Below are 13,600 nucleotides of genomic sequence, written 5' to 3'. Positions count from 1 at the left end.
GGCTTGGGTCCACGTTGAAGTCAAACAAATTGTTGTGGAATAAAATCAAGTCAAGACGGAGAACTGCTTGAAGTGAATATTTTGAGGGGGGGGGGGGGGGGGATGGATTCCCTCAGTCAAGGAAATCCGATACAACAAATATGCTTTGATTTATGACGATTCGAAGGTATAACCTGATCCCAGCGCCGCAGCAAATAAGTGGTGCTGACGCCAACTCTTGGCTTCGCGATTTGAAGCAAACAACAATCCCGCGCAACGTTTATCCGGCTTTTTTGTTTAGTGACATGACAAAAGGAGCCCGCCGGCAAAATGAAAGCGCTCGCGCGGCTGCTGGCCTCAACGCGAATCGCCTTCCACATCTCCAAAGATTCCGCCTGGGTCCTCGCCGGGCTGGCGCTCCTTTCTCCTCGGGCAGTACAGTAGTGCTGCAACAGCCCCACGTAGACCGGCAAAGCTCAAGACACGCACATGCAGACGAAGGTCGAATTGGAGTTTTCCCCTTCCTCCGTCGATTCCTTTCGTCTGGATTCGGCTTGGTCGAGGACGCGGCGGACACCTCGGAGTGGTCACCTGGCCGTCGCCACACTACCTTGCAACCGGGATGTCTTGAAAGTCGTAGCTCCTCCGTATTTTTGCTGACAGTATCCAGTTACAAGTACAAAAAACTTGACGCGAGAGCGAATGTTCGAAAACCAACCGTTGTGGAAAGGGATGGAAGAAGAACCGTAGAACTGCATCGGGCTCAATATTTGATACATATACAGCATAGTGGACTTTCCACGAGGTTCGACAGTGGTCGCGTAAATATTTCATCGGCTTTTTGCATTGACTTACATACGTCACAGTGTCCAATCAATGTTTTCATTCATGGTGGCGCCCATGCGGGCCAATTCCAACAATTCGTGCTCGTATTTCACGGCGGTGCTATTCGAAGTCAGCAGCTAAGAAAAACGTTAGCTTCACTTAGCGTTGAGCACGAGTGACGGTCGGGGGTTTCGGGGGGGGTGGGGGGGGGCAATATAAATGATAAATAAGACATATTCAATGATCTCCGGCTCGCGCGAAAACACACTCGGAAAGGCGGACGACTGCTTAGCGCATCTGGCTCACAGCGCCGAGGGGTCGGGTTCAAATCCGACCTCGCTTGTGTGACGTCTGCAGGTTTTCTCTGGTTTCTGGTTTACATAGTATATGTTCATACGATATTAACTATATTTTTTTAAATCCTAATTGGAGTATGTCGGATTGTTTTGGCAGCGGCACAATCAGAATCTTCTGTGTTTTGACAAAACACGCGAGGAATTTCTCTCTGGTAGTTTGAGGCGCTTTAATACCACAACAGACAGTCGGATGGTGGAGATAAAAAAAATAAAAAATAAAAAATGTTTGATGTATTTTGTCGCTTCAGAACAAAAAACATTTTCATCTGTGAATATTAAATGGATCGAGCGGAAAGGTTCTCGCTTGCATTAAATGACAAAACAATTGGCGACGAAGCGCCCAAACGGGGGACTTCGACGTTTTAGTTATTGTCCCTCAGGGCACAATAAACAAAAGAATTAATGGCTTTTTTTATTATTATTTTTTTTTCATCTTCCGACCGCTAGACATTCAAAACTTGACTTTCACGGTTGTATTAAAATCCGGCGATGACGATGGCAGGAATGTTTCCTGCCGATCGCCGTCTTGGAAAGTTGGCCCCCAGGCCTCGTGGTCCCCAACCTTGGGACTGTTGGCCCCCAGGCCTCGTGGTCCCCAACCTTGGGACTGTTGGCCCCCAGACGACCTGGTCCCCAACCTTGGGACTGTTGGCCCCCAGACGACCTGGTCCCCAACCTTGGGACTGTTGGCCCCCAGACGACCTGGTCCCCAACCTTGGGACTGTTGGCCCCCAGACGACCTGGTCCCCAACCTTGGGACTGTTGGCCCCCAGACGACCTGGTCCCCAACCTTGGGACTGTTGGCCCCCAGGCCTCGTGGTGCCCAACCTTGGGACTGTTGGCCCCCAGACGACCTGGTCCCCAACCTTGGGACTGTTGGCCCCCAGGCCTCGTGGTCCCCAACCTTGGGACTGTTGGCCCCCAGACGACCTGGTCCCCAACCTTGGGACTGTTGGCCCCCAGACGACCTGGTCCCCAACCTTGGGACTGTTGGCCCCCAGACGACCTGGTCCCCACCTTGGGACTGTTGGCCCCCAGACGACCTGGTCCCCAACCTTGGGACTGTTGGCCCCCAGACGACCTGGTCCCCAACCTTGGGACTGTTGGCCCCCAGGCCTCGTGGTGCCCAACCTTGGGACTGTTGGCCCCCAGACGACCTGGTCCCCAACCTTGGGACTGTTGGCCCCCAGGCCTCGTGGTCCCCAACCTTGGGACTGTTGGCCCCCAGACGACCTGGTCCCCAACCTTGGGACTGTTGGCCTCCAGGCCTCGTGGTCCCCAACCTTGGGACTGTTGGCCCCCAGACGACCTGGTCCCCAACCTTGGGACTGTTGGCCCCCAGGCCTCGTGGTGCCCAACCTTGGGACTGTTGGCCCCCAGACGACCTGGTCCCCAACCTTGGGACTGTTGGCCCCCAGGCCTCGTGGTCCCCAACCTTGGGACTGTTGGCCCCCAGACGACCTGGTCCCCAACCTTGGGACTGTTGGCCTCCAGGCCTCGTGGTCCCCAACCTTGGGACTGTTGGCCCCCAGGCCTCGTGGTCCCCAACCTTGGGACTGTTGGCCCCCAGACGACCTGGTCCCCAACCTTGGGACTGTTGGCCCCCAGGCCTCGTGGTGCCCAACCTTGTGACTGTTGGCCCCCAGGCCTCGTGGTCCCCAACCTTGGGACTGTTGGCCCCCAGACGACCTGGTCCCCAACCTTGGGACTGTTGGCCCCCAGGCCTCGTGGTGCCCAACCTTGGGACTGTTGGCCCCCAGACGACCTGGTCCCCAACCTTGGGACTGTTGGCCCCCAGGCCTCGTGGTCCCCAACCTTGGGACTGTTGGCCCCCAGACGACCTGGTCCCCAACCTTGGGACTGTTGGCCCCCAGGCCTCGTGGTCCCCAACCTTGGGACTGTTGGCCCCCAGGCCTCGTGGTCCCCAACCTTGGGACTGTTGGCCCCCAGACGACCTGGTCCCCAACCTTGGGACTGTTGGCCCCCAGGCCTCGTGGTGCCCAACCTTGTGACTGTTGGCCCCCAGGCCTCGTGGTCCCCAACCTTGGGACTGTTGGCCCCCAGACGACCTGGTCCCCAACCTTGGGACTGTTGGCCCCCAGACGACCTGGTCCCCAACTTGGGACTGTTGGCCCCCAGACGACCTGGTCCCCAACCTTGGGACTGTTGGCCTCCAGGCCTCGTGGTCCCCAACCTTGGGACTGTTGGGCCCCAGGCCTCGTGGTCCCCAACCTTGGGACTGTTGGCCCCCAGGCTTTTGGTCCCCAACCTTGGGACTGTTGGCCCCCAGACGTCCTGGTCCCCAACCTTGGGACTGTTGGCCCCCAGAAGACCTGGTCCCCAACCTTGGGAATGTTGGCCCCCAGACGACCTGGTCCCCAACCTTGGGACTGTTGGCCCCCAGACGACCTGGTCCCCAACCTTGGGACTGTTGGCCCCCAGACGACCTGGTCCCCAACCTTGGGACTGTTGGCCTCCAGGCCTCGTGGTCCCCAACCTTGGGACTGTTGGGCCCCAGGCCTCGTGGTCCCCAACCTTGGGACTGTTGGCCCCCAGGCTTTTGGTCCCCAACCTTGGGACTGTTGGCCCCCAGACGTCCTGGTCCCCAACCTTGGGACTGTTGGCCCCCAGACGACCTGGTCCCCAACCTTGGGACTGTTGGCCCCCAGACGACCTGGTCCCCAACCTTGGGACTGTTGGCCCCCAGACGACCTGGTCCCCAACCTTGGGACTGTTGGCCCCCAGGCCTCGTGGTGCCCAACCTTGGGACTGTTGGCCCCCAGACGTCCTGGTCCCCAACCTTGGGACTGTTGGCCCCCAGGCCTCGTGGTCCCCAACCTTGGGACTGTTGGCCCCCCCAGACGACCTGGTCCCCAACCTTGGGACTGTTGGCCTCCAGGCCTCGTGGTCCCCAACCTTGGACTGTTGGCCCCCAGACGTCCTGGTCCCCAACCTTGGGACTGTTGGCCCCCAGAAGACCTGGTCCCCAACCTTGGGACTGTTGGCCCCCAGACGACCTGGTCCCCAACCTTGGGACTGTTGGCCCCCAGATGACCTGGTCCCCAACCTTGGGACTGTTGGCCCCCAGACGACCTGGTCCCCAACCTTGGGACTGTTGGCCTCCAGGCCTCGTGGTCCCCAACCTTGGGACTGTTGGGCCCCAGGCCTCGTGGTCCCCAACCTTGGGACTGTTGGCCCCCAGGCTTTTGGTCCCCAACCTTGGGACTGTTGGCCCCCAGATGTCCTGGTCCCCAACCTTGGGACTGTTGGCCCCCAGAAGACCTGGTCCCCAACCTTGGGAATGTTGGCCCCCAGACGACCTGGTCCCCAACCTTGGGACTGTTGGCCCCCAGGCCTCGTGGTGCCCAACCTTGGGACTGTTGGCCCCCAGGCCTCGTGGTCCTTGGGACTGAAGCCTTCATCGGCGCTGGCAGAGTCGGGAGAGGAGAAATTCCAAAGGAAAAGCGGCGGACGGCCGTCAATCACCGGCCAGGAACGTCAGCCCGACTCAGTTGGAACGCCAACAGTCGTCTTCTTGTTCTTCGGTTCTCATACCTCGAGTTCGACTTACATTCAAGTGGCGTTGAACTCATTGGGATATTTTGCTCGTGAGGGACGCAATCGGGATTTGGCTCAATCACCAGAAAAAGATGCACGGAATCATTCCGCTTCAAATTGGATTCGGGTTCCGGTTCCAAATTCAGACAAAATTCCGCCAATGCGACTGCGGGGTAAACGACGCATCCATGCCAAGTCGATTTCATCAAAAATAAACCGATTGGTGGCAAAATTCGAGCAGCATTTTGGACTTTGGCAGCACTGACGACAATTTGGGGAATCTGAAGAAATAAAAGACGGACAATCGACAACGAGCGGCCGTAGGATGAGCAAACACGAGCGGAGCCGAGGATCGTCGGGCAAGCGAGAGGACGACGGGCAAGCGACGTGCAAAAAGCAACGCTTTTGCCTTTCATCAGCGTTTGGGGATTCGAAACATTCGAGAGAGGGAAAATAATGTAAAGGACCCACGCAATTGCTTTCAAACTTCCAAACGACGGATCCTCTTCACGGGTTTATTCTGAGCGTGATCACGCCAAGATTGAATCCCAATTATTATTATTAAACCTTCAGGATTACCTACCCAGACTGATTCTTTTATGATGGATTGTATTTTTTTTTTGTGTGTGTGTGCGTGCGTCACAATCGTTGATGTTAAACTCGCTTGTTCAATCATTGAAATTGCCGTTTCTTTTCGTCATCATGCGCGAGGTCTCCCATAAAAATGGAAAAGTGGATTACAGACGGATTATGTTTTCACCCCGGGCGTTCACATTATCCGTGGATTGGTTTGCGGTGTAATTGAAAACCATCCAAAGTGTTTCACATCTGGTTTTTTTTTTGTTTTTTTTTTCTCGATTGTCAACACAGCGAGGCCTTAGCTCCAAATCGAGAGGACTCGGTCGGGGTCAACAGTACGTATCGCTCAGTGCCCCCCCCCCCCGGCGAAAATAGCGAAAGCGGACAACGTTTGCCGAATCTCACAGCCTCTGATGCCACGTTACGCATTAATGTTGTGCATGAAAAGGCTGAAAATGCCACGATGGGAAAATGTAGCGACTTGAACACAAGTCCCGAATTGGCAAAAGACTCGCCGGCCGGCACGTTTGCGGAGGGACAAAAAATGTGCGACGAAGCGGCGGTGGCAGCTGATGATGACAAAAATGCTTCATTATATGCTCCGTTTATAAGCAGTAATAATTTTGCTGAATGTGAAAAGATCAAAGTGTCACGCGATTGGCCGTTAAATTCAATCGCATTTGAAAGCATCTGGTTATTAATTTCTCATTTCCTTTCATTCATTTACATGTGTAAATCCCTGTTACGGTTTGTTGATTATTTTCGTACACGGGATCAGTTTAACAGTTTATGAATAAGAAAAGTAAAAATGAGCAACCGCATTACTTTTGGGGGTGAACACGACACTTCTTTCATCAGAACTTTTTCTGCTCGTACTCAGTTGTGCAACGTTGGCGGGTACCAATTAAAGGCGACGCGACCAATCGATTTCGCAGTGTTGCAATCGTCTCCCGTGATTGATTAGCCACACGTCAACACGAACTATCGACGCCGTGCCCGGCCGTTGCCACCAAAGGCGCGTGCTGTCGTCCGGTCCGACCGAGTCCGATTGAAGGTCGCTCGTTGGACGGCGGTGAATTTATTTGGCAATCCAGGGGGGAAAAGGTGACACGCCCCCCCCCCCCCCCCCCCCCCCCCCCCCACACACACACACACACACACACCCGGCATGTGTACAAACACATCAAAACTTTTGAAAACGTACGCTCGGTGACTGTCAAAAGGTGCATTCACCTTTTTGATGCAGAAACCAACAAACATTTTATCAATATCAATAATGATCTAAAAGCAGTCCTTTATGTTGTTATCGCACCTTTTGATTCATAATCAGCTACATGGTATCAGGTGAGTAGGAATGTTTTTCTTTTCATTTGCCTCGCTCTTTGTTTGTCCAATTATCCATCCATCCATTTTCTTTGCCGCATATCCTCATGAGGGTCACCTGGGAGTGCTGGAGACACACCCTGAACTGGTAGCCAGCCAATCGCCGGGCACAGAGAGAGACAAAGAGCCACACTCACAATCACACCTATGGGCAATTTAGAGTGTCCAATTAACGTCGCATTTTTTTAGGATGTGGGAGGAAAGCCAAAGAAAATTGGTCATAAGGCAGTCAAGCCCAGTGGACCGGATGGCCCGGATGGCCCGCATGGGGAGAAGTTCGACCCGCAAGTTGCAAGTTCCAATATGTCTTGACAGCCTCTTTAACCTGAGTTATGAATTTTCTTCAAGGACAATAATCGGACTGAGCGCTAACGAGCCTGGAAATGCACTTTGAGAGAGAAACCGCGGCGATGAACGAGGCCTCGCATGTTAGCAGATCTGATTCCATAATGCAATTCTCCAGCCCGTGAAATCATTTTGCTGCTTTATTGCCAATTGAATTAAAAATAGGGAAAGGGGCGGAGAGATTCACGGCCTAATTTCGGCAGCGGCGGATCCCACTCGAAAACGGGAGTGGAACAGTTCAACTCTGTCGATTTAACATTTGACCCCGAGGCAATTATTTTGAAAAAAAAAATAAAATCTTTCTTTTGGTTGATTTCACTGTCATCTGTTTCTTCTGCAATGTTAATAAACTTGAACATAGAAGGTCTGATCTCGTGTTTTAATGTGATAATAAGGCCAAATTGGCTTTTCGGAGGGCCACTGAGCTGAAGTTGTGTCCCCCCCGGCGTCGATTTCGTGGCGTTCTCCCCAACAGCCTCGTTGATCCTCATCAAATCGTGTTTGATGAAGCACGGAAAGCACACAAAACGTCTAACGAGCGCAAACGCCGTCACGTCACGCACGCGCGGAGGGATCGATAAGTCGTCTGCGTGCCGCGATGAGCACGGCTTCCCGTTGCGGAAAACGCCCACCGCCCGACTTTGTCTGCGTTGCGTTTGACACGACGGCCGACAGAGAGGCAACGTTTCCTTTTTTCCGGCCAACTTGCCGTAATGAAGGCCCCGAGGGCTTGCGCTGATTGTCGGCGGCTGCGCTGGGGCTTCGTTTAAATGTGCGACGGCTTTGCTGAGTCTTCGTCCTTCCCCTCTGGGGGGGGGGGCTCAACAGCCGCTTACGTTGTCTGAAATTGGAGCAGAGTAGCGGTGGCGCTGGATTCTGGCCGCTTTGATGCATCTTCTACCGCTTTTCCGGGTCAGGTCACGGGGGGGGCAGCATCTTCAGCAGGGACCCCCAGACTTCCCTTTCCCCAGCCACTTCTTCCAGCTCTTCCGGAGGGACCCCGAGACGCGGTCCCCCGGAATACCTCAACCGGGGAGGAGTCGTCCGGATCAGTTGCCCCCGGCCGCCTCATCTGGCTCGAGGAGCTCGGCCGAACCTCTCACCCGTTGTCAAAGGGCGGAGGAACCCATTTCAGCCGCTTCTTCTTTCGGTCGTGAGGGCGACATTTCACAAACGGTGCAGTAATACGGAGCCCGTGATCGCCTTCCGTTGCTGTAGGATTTTTCTGCACACTTCAATCATGTGCGCCAACCATTCATGCTCACAGTCGCACATTTCGGGGCTCCGATGCATGTTTCGTGTTTTGGGGACGTGGGAGGAAACCCGGAGAAAGGCCACGCGGGCACAGGGAGAACGTGCAAACTGAACACAGGCGGGGTGGGGATTGGAACCTTGGACCTCGCAACTGTGAGGCAGACGAGTGAGGCTGCCACTTTGCGGCCATATTCTGAAGAAAATATGCCACGTTTAAGACATGACCAGAGAGCCAATCGCATGCGTCGGCTTCAGAGGGAGAAAGAAAAACGAGGATTTCACGCGATTATTCAAATGTAGCCCAAATTGCAATCACGGAAAAGCAACTTCCTGACGCACATTTTCTCCCTGCGATGGATCATAATCGCACCTATTTTGGAATTAAAAAGGCGAAAATCTCGTTTGATGGAATTAGGTACTATTTGCACGTTGGATGCAAAGTTCTTACGAAGAGGACGATGGGATCAGAAGCAGCCGGAGGAATAAAATGTGTGTGGAGGGGGGTGGCGCAGGCGTCTGAAGTGCCGGGGCGATAACAGCCATGAATGGCCCTCCCCCCTCCCCCCTCCCCCGCTGAGTACCTAATGAAGCATCAGCAACCGAGTGAGGCAGGACCCCCTTCGCTCGTTCCCATTTTTCATCCCCGAGAAGATAAAAAAAAAAGGATAAATACAAGCGCGGAGACGCTCGGGTCGAGGCGTCGGAATGTCGGCTCAGCAAAAGCATCGGGGGTGGGGGGGCCTTCGGCAGCCCATTCATTCCGTCCGTTCGCTGAGTACGCAGAATCCGGGATGAGTCCGTCCCTCACCAGTAGATGTCAGCTGCGGCGACCGTCGGAGGCGATCGGATTCCGCTAAATGAACAAACACGCAGACGCGCTCGAACTGATTCATTGTCGAGCGACGTGAGGATAAAATGAATTTCCACAGCCTGCTTCGGTTGTCTTCCCTGGTCGAGCGAGACAACGGTTGGATTCATCCTCTCGCACTTTGGTCACAAAAGTGACGGAGTGACCTGGTCAAGAAAACTGCTTCGTGTGCAAACAGGAATGCGAATGTGTGGGTGTTTTGTTTTTTGTTCTTTTTTTTTTTTTTTTTTTTCTCACGTTGCTCAATACGGCTGAAGATGTTCTTGCGGTTGGCGAAAAACTTTCTGGCATGACCGATGTTGGCTAACATTTTTTTTTTTTATGGCAGTACAAATCTGCGTCGGACATCCGTTCCAAACAAATGTGTTTGAAACGCTGATGGCGATATGAAGTATTTCTATTTTCACGCCCATGGCAGGATCTCCCAAACTGATGCGAGGGACGAGCGGAATGACAAAAGAGCTGCTCGCGTTCATTGTGCGTAGGACAAAAAAGTTTCACGACTTCCTTGGCCTCCGTTACGAGAGTCCTAAAAGGACTTTTTTTTGCATGCGTCTGAGACGTCCATCTTTTTTGCTCGGCGTTCACCTCCGCCGATGTCATCGCTCGCGTGGGCCTTGTAATTGACGCGAGCGTTGACCCGCCGTCGAGAATTTCCTTCCCGTCGCGTTTAATTGTCACGCGCATCAGTCAAACGGTAACTTCGCTCGCTTCGGCTCGGCCCCCGTGTGGCAAACGGCTGCGTCGGAGAGAAATGCTTTGCCTCCCCACTTCACTCGGAACGCCGCGGTCGCACGGCCCGAGGACGGGCCGGCAGTTTCCGCCCAATCGACGCGGGGCGCAACCGAGCCGTCCTCATTATTTCTTATTTATTGGGGAGGCCCAAGGGCGAGAATGAACCGCCCCCCTCCCCATGTCGACCCCCACTACCCCGGCAGAAGGTCACGGCCGAGTGTGCGCCCTCCACGCAGGAGACGTCGCACGGCGGCTTGTTTACGTTTTGCCTTCGGGCGGAAAGCCAACCGACATTGGTACTTGGAACGCTTCTTGCTGCTGGCGTTTCGTTCCCAAAGTACTTTTTGACGCACGTACTCAGATCCAGTTTTCCCGTTTTCTTTGCTTTTTGGAACTTCGTTGGGTTTGCCCAGGCTAATTTAGCTTTTGTCAAATTACTCACGCAAATTGACATCAGAAACTGAATTGAACTTGAAATGATCCGCAAACGCTGCCGTCGTGACCGCTCCAATTTCAGCACTACCCAAGTGTGAATGTGCATGAAATGCAGTAAGAAATTGTTTTATCCGCGTACACAAAGATTCTGACCAATATCGGCAGCCGTGCGCTGGCCGCGCATTAAGGTTCGACTTTCGTGAGTTCGGTGAGACCCCGCAGGTGGTCCGGAACGTGTCTCCTTCGAGAGCCGACGATCCGAGGCAGAGAAAGACTTTTGAAAAAAGATTTTCTCAAGTTTTTCGCATACGCGGGCGGTCTGGCGAGTGTCTGGCCGTGAGCTGTGGGCAACAGCAGCCCCTGCACAAGTTCATGTTTAGGAAAGGCCTAAGCCGCCTCGTGGGTGGCCTCACGGGACCGAGCCGACCTCACGGCAAACAACGGTCAAAAAGGAGTGTTTGTTTTTCAATTTCCTTACAAATATTCCCAATTATTCCATCCGAACGGGGGAAACAACTCGGCGGGCGGGCGGGCGGGCGCATGAGCCACTTTCAGACGGTGGCCCTGAAGAAACCACAGGAAGCAGAACTTGAGGCAGCAGAAATGAAGATGTCGAGGTTCTCGCTTGGTGTGTGAAAAGCTCGGATAGGGGTTGGAAAGGTGCTCGTTAGAAGGAGGGAGGGAGGGAGGGAGGGAGGGACGGCCAAAGTTGGAGGTTTCGGAGACAGAATTCCATGGTTTGGACATGTCCAGAGGCGAGAGACTGAGGAAATTGGGAGGAGGATGGTAAAGGATGGCGCGAGCAGGCAAAAGAGCGAGAGGAAGACCAAAGAAAAGGTTGCTGGATCTCGTGAGGACAGGAAGGTGCGCCAGACGGACAAAGACGACACGCAGTGGCGACCCCGTACGGGACAAGCCGAAAGAAAAAGAAGAAGAAGATACGGCGTTTAGGAATGGATTTGGTAAGCCAAGGGTCAGTGGGGGTTGCGTCAGGAGGGGCATCCGCCGTTAAAAACTGGGCCAAACAAATACGAGCGCTCGGCCGAGATGTCAAGCGGGACAAGCCCAGAGAAACTTACGCGGCCTCTGTCAGGCGTTTTGGGTTAGGCCCTGCTCCAAGGCGGAAGTGCGCGATGCTCATCATTGGCTGAGGAGCGTCGAGGGAAGCCATGAAATCGATCATGACAAACCTGCACAACGTGACCAATTAATAGTGGCAAATTCCCGTTGGGGACGGACGACCGGCAAGCTTTTCAATCTCCTCGCTCTCATTTCACCTCCCCCGACATTCTTTGGACTCTTACTGGCCGCCAGCCGGTCGGGTTCTGCTCTGGAGAACCGCAAAAGTCCATCGAGAAGATATCGAGATGAGCAGAAGAGCGGTCGCACGGCGACAAGAAAATAAGAGTCATCCATCAAAGGGCTCGGCCGCTTCCGAAGCACGTCAGAGCGGGCCCGGGGTCCTCGGAACCCGGTCGGGCGGGATCGGCGCATCGCGGGCCCGTCGGGACAAAGTATTCATCATCCATATCGCGGCGTCGGCAAGCAGGTGCGCGCTCGCAGGCCTTGGCGTTTTCTCAGCCGTCGACCTGCGCCTTCGTCTCCTCCTCCCGTCACAGATAAGGCGTGCGCAGAACTACGCAGAACTTCATCTCACGTTCATAAATCACCTTTCGGCGTCGGCTTCCCCGCGGCCGTCACCCGTGAGGAAAGCTCGCGGACGGGAACCAAAAGATCATTCGACTGCGTACTTTGACAAATCAGTTCAAGGTCAACGTCGCAAATCCATAACGAGGGACACGACGCAGTACGCGACCTTTGGACGGTTGCAAATCGGGCGCCGTGGTAACCGAAGCGCATTAAAAGGTCACCTTGAGCCCATCTACGAATGCGTTGCTTAAAGTCGACCCTTCCTGATGAGGAAATCACTCGTTTATCTTCATTTCCTCAAAAAGCCAAACGAGCGACATCTTCAACCTTCCTGCAGTAGGATGACGCTTTCGGTCGAGGGTCAAAGGTCAGATTGTAGAACTACAGCAATCATTAAATGAGGAACGCAAAAGTTTTCTCCAATTTACAAGATGTGGAAAAAGTAGGGCCATGTCGTTGGATGTCTTCAGTCTTGCTAACTTTTCACTAAGATCGCGTCAGGTTTCTTCTTTGAGTTCAATTTTTCATTTCACCTTCTTTAGTTTGTGGGCGGGGGGGGGGGGGGGGGGCTGCAATAAGTGAACGGAAGTTTTTGAACTTTGGGAAAGCGCTAAAACGAATCGGACCGTCACCAACACGTGACGAGAACAAATCGCGTTCCAACTCAGAGGTTCCACTCGATCCGTTGCAGGAAGAAACTTAAAAGTGGACTTCCTCTTCCAAAGGAGAAAGCGACTCCAAACGGGCCGTAAGATGGATGGAAGACCGGTTTCAGGACACCAGCGAAAAGAAAACTTGAAAGCGGACGAGGAGGAACAGGAGCCGTCCGTCAATGGCAAAGAGCGTCGGTCTTGCCATTTGTATTTTTCCTCTTCGACTGGAGTAAAACGACCTTCCGTCTAAGCGAGGACCGCAGTTGACTTTCACAGAGTCTCCGTTGCACCCAACCAACGTCATCAGTCCTAATTGGTCCGGCGCCAGCGCCGGGATTCATCTGGAAGGCGGCACGGCGTCGGATCGCCGTCGCCCGGCCGGGGCCTTTGCCCCCGCCGCGTCGCCGCTCGTTGATCGCGATCTTAATTTAATCCGTCTTTTGATACGATTAGAGATGACGTTTGACAAAGACGCGACTCCGACTCGGTAAAGCCTCAAAGGGCCAATTTGGCAAAATATATTTCGACTTGCGCAACCTTCCTGGAGAGAGCAAAAGTCCCGACTCAGCTTCCTCCTAATGACACTGATGACGCCAATCGAGTCGAGAAAATGCTTCCTCGCTCAAACACAAATTGATTATTTTGGTCTTTTGGGGATGCGAGAGAAAACGCACGCAAACGCTGAAAATCTTGACGGCAAGTGTTTAGCGCACAATGGGAAAGTACTTTTGATGGCTTTCTGAAAGTTGCTGCGGTGACTTGACATACGAGGCTAATCCATCCGTCGCCACGCTTGTATCTCGAGACAACTTTGCGTGGTGGGATAGTGCCGAAGGTTGCCGCAGGAAACCAAGACTCGGTCGGGGTAACGCCAGAAAAGTCGGGACGGGAAGACGAGACGACGAGGCACTCGTGATGAGAGCAGTTGGTGGCGGAACCCCGACGAGCGAGGCCTCAACGCGGATCACACGTCAGCGGTT

This window comes from Syngnathoides biaculeatus, chromosome 13, assembly GCF_019802595.1.
Source record: "Syngnathoides biaculeatus isolate LvHL_M chromosome 13, ASM1980259v1, whole genome shotgun sequence".
Lineage (NCBI taxonomy): Eukaryota > Metazoa > Chordata > Actinopteri > Syngnathiformes > Syngnathidae > Syngnathoides > Syngnathoides biaculeatus.
The sequence above is the reverse complement of the archived record's forward strand: the minus strand, read 5'-3'. Positions refer to the sequence as shown.